Raw genomic sequence first — 7,898 nt, forward strand, 5'->3', positions numbered from 1 at the left:
AAAAGAAAGGATTAGTCACATGGTGAAAACAATGATAGAGGGTCCATGTGCTCTGCTGGCAACTTCATGTCAATTGAAGAAGGTTCCAGCAATGATGAACTTGAAGGAGAGCTGAAAGTCATGCGGGAAGGGCAAATGTAGCTGGATTCCTAATATTCATTATTAGAATGAATATCCATCCTGATAAGATCACAGAACAATTTAAATATTGGTGTATTTTTTTATTGAATTTCAAAGGTACTCCTATATCCAATCAAGGATATGTGTGTTGTGTGTTCCTATTTTTTTTTTTATTTTGTTTTGTCTGGAGGTTTCTGTGGTATTTTTTACCTTTTCACAAAAAAAAAAAGGCCCTTTTTGCCAAACAACTTGAAAATTCTAGTTTGCCATAAAATGATACCTATGAAATTTTTGACTCGATGTGCCTACAAAGCAACTTTTATTTTATCATGTAGATTCAGTTAGATCAGATCTCATAACCCAATGCTTCTTTACTTCTAAAGAACCTTAATGTAGCTTCTACTGGTATTAACCCATTACATAAAGCAAATGAAATTGCAAGATGGCATTTAAAACTGTTTAGATTCAAAGAATTGACATCTTAACGGGTTTTTTTTGGTTATTAACAAATGCAGAACTGAAATCAATAGAATTTAAGAATGCAGAATCATCATATTTATGGATCTTCCAGAAATCTCCCTCTAAGTGCCAATGTCTTAGATTCTGAAACATATCCACATGTTCAGTGGTTTTGAGAAACCCTGGCCTGCCTTCCTTACTCTGTTTATGCCACCATGAACCCCAGAAAATATTCATAGACAAAACAGATGCTATTAACCTGGCTCAAGGTTATAGTAAATATATGTAAACAAGAGCTTGTAGTCCAATTTCTAGTTTCTCTTTCTTTCCATCATCTTCTCATGGCTTATGCTCTGGCTAGCCCAGCTACTTAAAGCTGCATACAAAATAGTATGTTTAAAAGGGTTAACAGGGAATACACGTGAAGATTTCCACTTAGCTTCCAAAAAATCAGTTTCATAAGTATAAAATGGAGGAGGTGTGACTAGAAAGTAGGTTATCAGCAAACAGCACGAGGGAGTTTTCAAGGGAAAGAAAAATGGAATGTTTTTCAGTGGGGGAGTAGGTGAGAAAGATAAATAAATACTTCTTAATTAAAACCAAAAAATTGAGGAAAAAACACTGAACTGGGCAAATCCCAGAATCAAATCCCATTTCTGTCATCTATTTATTACCTGTGTGACTTTTAGCAAATCACTTAACCTTTCTGAAAATAATTCTCTTTACCTGTAAAATAAATAGTGGAGTTGGGTCAGACAGCTTCTAAGGCTCATTTCTTTACTAGTTATATGATCCTGTGACTCTATGACTCCAAAAGGAGTCCATAAGTGGTCACCAATGTATGATAGCAATGAAAAATACTACTTTAATTTGGTAGGAAAGAGGAAAGGGAAGGATTTATTTACCACCTGCTATGTATTAGGCATTGTGCCAAGCACTTCATAAATATTATTTGATCCTCACAGTAACCTTGGGAGGTAGATGCTATTATCAATTCCCATTTTACAACTGAGGAAACTGAAGCAGGTAAAGGTTAAAGATCTTGCCCAGGGTGACACACATAGTAAGAAAGCCAGGCCAGATTTGAACTCAGATTTGAACTCTCACTCCAGGCCCAGAGTTCTATCTACCCCAACCACCTAGTTGCTAGTCTCAAGAACAAGGGAACTAAAGTCCCTCTGGTCAGTTCCTGTTTGGAATGTTGTGTCAAGATCTGGCTTCTAAATTTTAGTAGAATATTGATCAGAGAGCATACAGAGAAGAATAACCAGGATAGTGAAGGGCCTTTATGAGAATCAATTACAGTGAATTGATATATTCAGCCAAGAAGAGATTTGTGGAAAAGACAGGAATCTAATGGCCTCCAAGGTCCCTTTCAGTTTCCACATCAATGAAGCTAAATAAATGTCAGTTATTCATATTATTGTTATTATTATAAGATGTGCTTAAAGTGATCTGGCCCATTGAACTGAAAATCAAGGAAGAATTTCTTCAAATCATAAAATCTTACACTAGAGGAATCCAACATTCAAACTGTCTCCAACCTTCCTCCTAGTACAGGTATCCCTTCCTTGAGAGGTGATCATCTATTCTCTTCTTGAATAGTGCCAGGAGAGAGGAACTCACTACTTCATTTTAGCAGCCCATCTATTTATTCAAGAAATATCCATGGTGTACTAGTTACCATAGGCAGAATGCAGGATCCTGACATTCCAGGTGGTCATTAGCCACGCCAAGGCCCCAGATTGATCAGACTTCCTCCACACTCATGCTTTTGTCTACTTCCTTCATTTACTGCTTCTTCCTTGGAGCTGTGGACTCAACCCATTTGGAAAAGAAATCTCTGCAGCATTTTTCAACGTGAAAAATTCACATCGTCCTCCATTATAAGTCCCCATCCTCTTTATGCTTTAGAATTATCATGCTGTGCAAAACGAAATCAAGGACAGCTGGTGATAGGCAGCAACTAAGCCCCATGGGCAGATAAAATGGCAAGTTTTCCCCAAAAAAATACATAGAAATGTGCTCCAAATTAAACCTACAGATTACCCCCAAAAGGCACAGGTCGGCCATTAGGCTGGGAAAATAAATTTTTATGGCCAAGGTCAAACCCTCTATGTGGCTAAATTCCATTAGAGCCTGAGTTAATGTGTTGTTTAATAACAATGATTCCTTCTTAGGATAAGTTTGCTTGAAAGGGAAGTTGTGGGACTTGTTGTAAAATCAGTGCAACTGAGAAAAAAACAATCTTTCTATTTATATCTGTTCAGAAGAGATTATTAATGGATAATTTGTTTTCCCCCGCTCCCCTTACCCCTCTCAAGTTTCAGATATGGCATAATTCTACCCCATGGATTCTTGAAAAATGCCTGAGGTAGGCATGGAGTAGACAAGAGAAAATATATGGCAGAACCAGAGTATACAGCCAGCCCTTGAGCAATTTTGGAAGTAGTTGACTAGTCCAGGTTATACTGGGTTGGGGGTAAAACTCCAACTTCCTAAGCAAAGAAGCCTTTTTATAACTACTCAACAGTCTTTTTGGTTGGTCACACAAATTCTTAAGGTTTTGGTCATAAAAACCTATCTAATCCAGCTATCCTCCCTTTATATTGTACATTGGATAAGCTTTTATTAAGCGCTTATACCTTAGTGTTATCAGGATTTAGTTCACAATGATTAAGGAAAACACTCACAATTAGCTTCCTTCCATAGTCATTTAAGGATACACAGAGACTGAGATCCAAAATCTCAATATGGCCCTAAACATCGGTGATTGCTTTTCAACCCTAAAGGTCCAAAGCCCTAAAGAGAATATAATCAAACATGATTCTTTATGAGTAGAGATTCTCATGAGAAGCAAAGAACTTTTCCCTTCAGCAACAATCTCTAGCTCAAGGATCACTTGTAGAGGGGACCCGACTAGAGATCAGTCTAATCTAAAAGGCACTGACCTACAGAATTTTTTTTCTCTACAATTCCCAAACTCAAGTGACACATGCAAACTGGGAGAAGTTGGGATCTTGGTCAGCTTGCATGATTCTTTGATAATAGACTACTCTGTGTCTAAAATATAGTCAGTTCTTAACAAATATTTAAGTGTAAGTAAGGAGAGAGTACGTGGTAGGGAAAAGTGACTTAACGTGAACAAAGACACTAAATGAGACATCAAACTGTTATCCAAGTGGGTTTAGTGACTTGCTGGAAATCCCACAGGTTGCGGGTGGATTCAAAGGATTTGAATCCAGTTCCCCTAAATTCAGATTAGCATTCTTTGCTCTGTGTTACATTGTAATAGAGACAAGATTGGAAACAATCCTGAGAGACACAGAATAAACTCTCTAAAATAGTTCATTCTATACTGTATAACATACTTATCTCTTTAAAGCTGTTTTGTCAATTATTATTTTATTTCCAAGGTCTAAAGGGGAAGGATTACAGAGTTGGAAGGGATGTGTTCCTTTATTATGTGAGGAAATTGAGGCTCGAGGGAAAAGGGATTCTTTCCATTGTTACCCAACCAGTACATAGGGAAAATGGGCTTCAAATCCAAGACACTAACTAGACCACATTCTAAACATCTCACCATATTGATACCAAAAATTCTAAAGTAAAACTGGGGTCTTTAGAGAAATATTAATTGAGGCTAAGGGGAAGGGTAAAAGACCCGTTCTAGAAGTATTTTGTGTATTGAATAAGAAATCATGTCATTAACTCAATGTGAAACTCCTAGCAATTGGATTACAACAGCTCTCTCGGTTTGATGTAAGAATCCAACCAACAACAAGCCATTGGTCTGCTGACAGAAATATTTTGCAACAGCGGAGAATTAGTAAAGGACGAAGGATAGCTCAGCCTGAGGGAGAGAATGTGTTAGTAAAGCAAATTGTAAAAGGAAAGCCATGAAGGAAGGGAAGGAGAGGAGAAGGATCACTCATTTCTTTCAGCTATAAGCTTTCAGGAACAGTACTGCTTTTGAGATTTCCAGAGAGTTCTCCAATTCTCTTCTCCTATACAGCATCTGTATAGGACCCTTTGCTTCCTTATGGAATGCTGGAATTCTAAAAGATCATTCATGATGGTTCTTTCAGACAAAAGAGACTAGGAACAACAATTCACTGAGCCTGCTATGATTTTTTTTCTAGAAAGTAATCCTATGGGACATTATTTGTTCAGCACTCAGAAAAAAACATCAGAAAGGCTGCATTTACTGTGACCATTGGGAAGGGTATAAACAAGGGGAAAAGTGAGATTTTCTGTCAGATGACCTGGGATTAAATCCTGCCTCTTCCACTTAACTGTGCTCATAGTTTTATGAGTTTTATGTAAGTCACCTCATATCTGGGCCTTCCTTTACTCTTCTATTAGAAGTAGAGAAAAGACATCTCCTAAATCAATATCAAGGTTAGGAGGGTTCTATTAGTAAATGTTTAACAACCAGCTCTCCGAATATATGCGTATGTGTATACACAGCAGAATTTTAAGTTTAATGTGAATTATTAACATTTTCTTCTTCACTTTCTGAAATCTAGGCATTTAACAAAATGATCACTTGAACCCTGATTTGTAGGGCTTTCTGAGGTGTTAATACTCTTGCTGAAAATAAGTGCCCTATCTTAATAACTGCCCAAGCATGTGACATAGATGTGTGAATATGAATGGGTTGGAGACTTAAATAAACAGAAAAATAAAAAAAAATCAAATATAACAATGAAATTTAGGAGATAGATATATATTTATATTGTTTAAAGTAAAAGGACACTAAGGAAAATGTAATCCAATCATCTCATTTCACAGATGAGAATACTGAGACTCAGTCTCAGAAAAAAATGAGTTTATTTAGCTAGTACCACACATGTGATAGGCAATGTGGATAAGGGATTCAGGCTCAAACATTTGGAGTAAATTTCTTCCTTTGATATACCAGTTTTATTACCATGGACAAGTCATTTAATCTCTCAAAGGTCTAGGGCACTTCTATAAGACCAGAGCTGACATCTTAGGTACAGAACTGCATAGGTGGAATGGAATGTTCATACCAGAAGCTCCTGATGATGATGATGATGATGATGATGATGATGATGATGATGAAGATGATGATGAAGATGATAGCATACATCTTCCAAACTTTTCTCTCTCTCCCACCCAAAAGAAGTTAATGGTAATGGTAAATTCAGAAGGAAAACCCAGATACTGACTCCTAGCCCAGTGTTCTTTCCATTTGATCCAATTGAATATTCATTTACTTAACACCTTTTATGCGCTCTGCATTTTGCCAGACCCTGGGGAGACAAAGACAAAAATGTAAACCAGCTTCTAAGAGCTTACAGACCCAAATGAGGATCTGCTTTCAAATCCTAGCCCAGTTTATCCCAAATGAGGGAACATCTATAGACAATCACTCTGCCTCCATCTGCCCTTCCTGAAAAAGCCACTCTCATTTATAGCATGCTTTGCCAAAGTAGAAGCTGATTCATCTCCCTTCTATCCCGGGCAGGACCACAGGAGCCAGTGACACTAACAACATCCGTGATGGGGTTCGTTTCTATCCAATGATTTTAATTGGTCATATTTCCAGAGTGCCTCCATCAGTAGCACTTCACTGGTTCATCAATGGATGTTATTTCACCCACCAAATGCTGAGGAGGACATAAATCTGCAGCAATAAAGAAATTCCACCATTAAATATTCCCCAGTACATAAGACTGTGAGATTTAGGAAGGAGTTGATGGAGCAATTCTTCCTGGGGAATCTTGCTCTGATACTGTTTGCTAGAGGGCAGAAGTCTGTGTAAGGTGAGTCCCTCTTGGATTACACTCAGGCCCATTTAGCTCCTGAAATACAAAAAGATCTCATTATAAAGCAACTTCACCTGTGAAATGATAGTTCTACCCTAATAAGCCTGGAAGCTCTATTATCTCCTATTTCCTTGTGGAAGTGTCTAGTTGAGTGAATTTGTATATATTTATAAATCCAGGGAAGTGCTTTTAGTCCACCAACCCCCCACCTCATTTCATAAATGAAAACACTGAGACTCAGACTCGGAAGTAAATACACTTTCCTAAGAGAGGCAGCTTGGCAAGTTGGGTTTACAGTCAGAAATACTTGAGTTCAGATCCTATCTCAGACATTTGTTAGTTGAGTAATATTGAGAAAATCACTTAACCCCTTTCAGCCTCAGTTTGCTCATCTGTAAAGTGGGGATAATATGCCTTCTTTTAGAGTTATTTCTAGAAAGAAATAAGATAATACATGTAAAGTTTTGTAAACCAGAAAAAAACCTGGTTAAGATAGATAAAAATGAAGGAGAAGAAAAATTTTGGAGAAAATGTATAAGGCATGTAAACTTGAGGCTAGAGGTCTATTTGCCACAAAAATTAATGCCTTATTATTCTTAGTTCTGGTAGTATTTGCTTATCAATGTGTTAAGTCATAGACAAAGTCACTAGGACCATAGGCTCATAGGACTGGAGGTAGAAGAGACAGAGAATACTTCATCTGACTCCTTCATATTACAGATGAGAACATTGAGATCCTGGGGGCTTCTCTGAACTGTTTCAACCAGCTACCCATCACTGGTATGAATTTTTCTGATGCCAAGAAAATATCAAGAATGTTTTTGTTCAGGCGATCAATTATGTGCCTGTGGAAAGACACTGTAGTTAAATTCTATTAAATATTTAAAACTCAAAGGCCACCTTCTCCCAGAAATAATTATTTAAATTTTCCAATCAACAACAACCCTCCTCTCTCCATTCTATAGCAGTTTGTTTCAAGTGCATATACAAATTAATATTATATCATAACTATCTATCCAGATAGCATATTTGTCTATGAGATCATATATTACATGACATAAATTTCTAAGTCCTAAGTTCTCTATATACTCCATGGGTAAAGTGGAAGGGAGGAAGAAGGGAAGGAAGAAAGGAGGGAAGGGAGAGAGGGAGGGAGGGAGGGAAAAAAAGAAGGAAGGAGGGAGGGAGAAAGGAAGAGAGGAAAGAAGAAAGAAAGGAAGGAAGAAAGGAAGAGAGGGAAGAGAGGAAAGGAAGGAGGAGAGGGAAAGAAAAGAAAGGAGGGAGAAAAGAAGGGAAGGAAGAAAAGAAGGAAGGAAGGAGGGAAGAAAGAGGGAGGGAGGAGGGAGGAAAAAGAAAAAAGGAAGAATGAGAAAAGAAGCAAGAAGAAAAACAAAAAGGAAATGAGAGGAGAACAAAGGAGATAAAGGAAGCAGAAAGGTGAGGAGAGAGGAGGAGATGAAAGGAAAGGAAAGAAGATGAAAGGAGAAAAGAAACGGGAAGAAGGGAGAACAAGAGAGAAGATGG

The sequence above is a fragment of the Antechinus flavipes genome, chromosome 1 (assembly GCF_016432865.1).
Source record: "Antechinus flavipes isolate AdamAnt ecotype Samford, QLD, Australia chromosome 1, AdamAnt_v2, whole genome shotgun sequence".
In the NCBI taxonomy this organism is placed as follows: domain Eukaryota; kingdom Metazoa; phylum Chordata; class Mammalia; order Dasyuromorphia; family Dasyuridae; genus Antechinus; species Antechinus flavipes.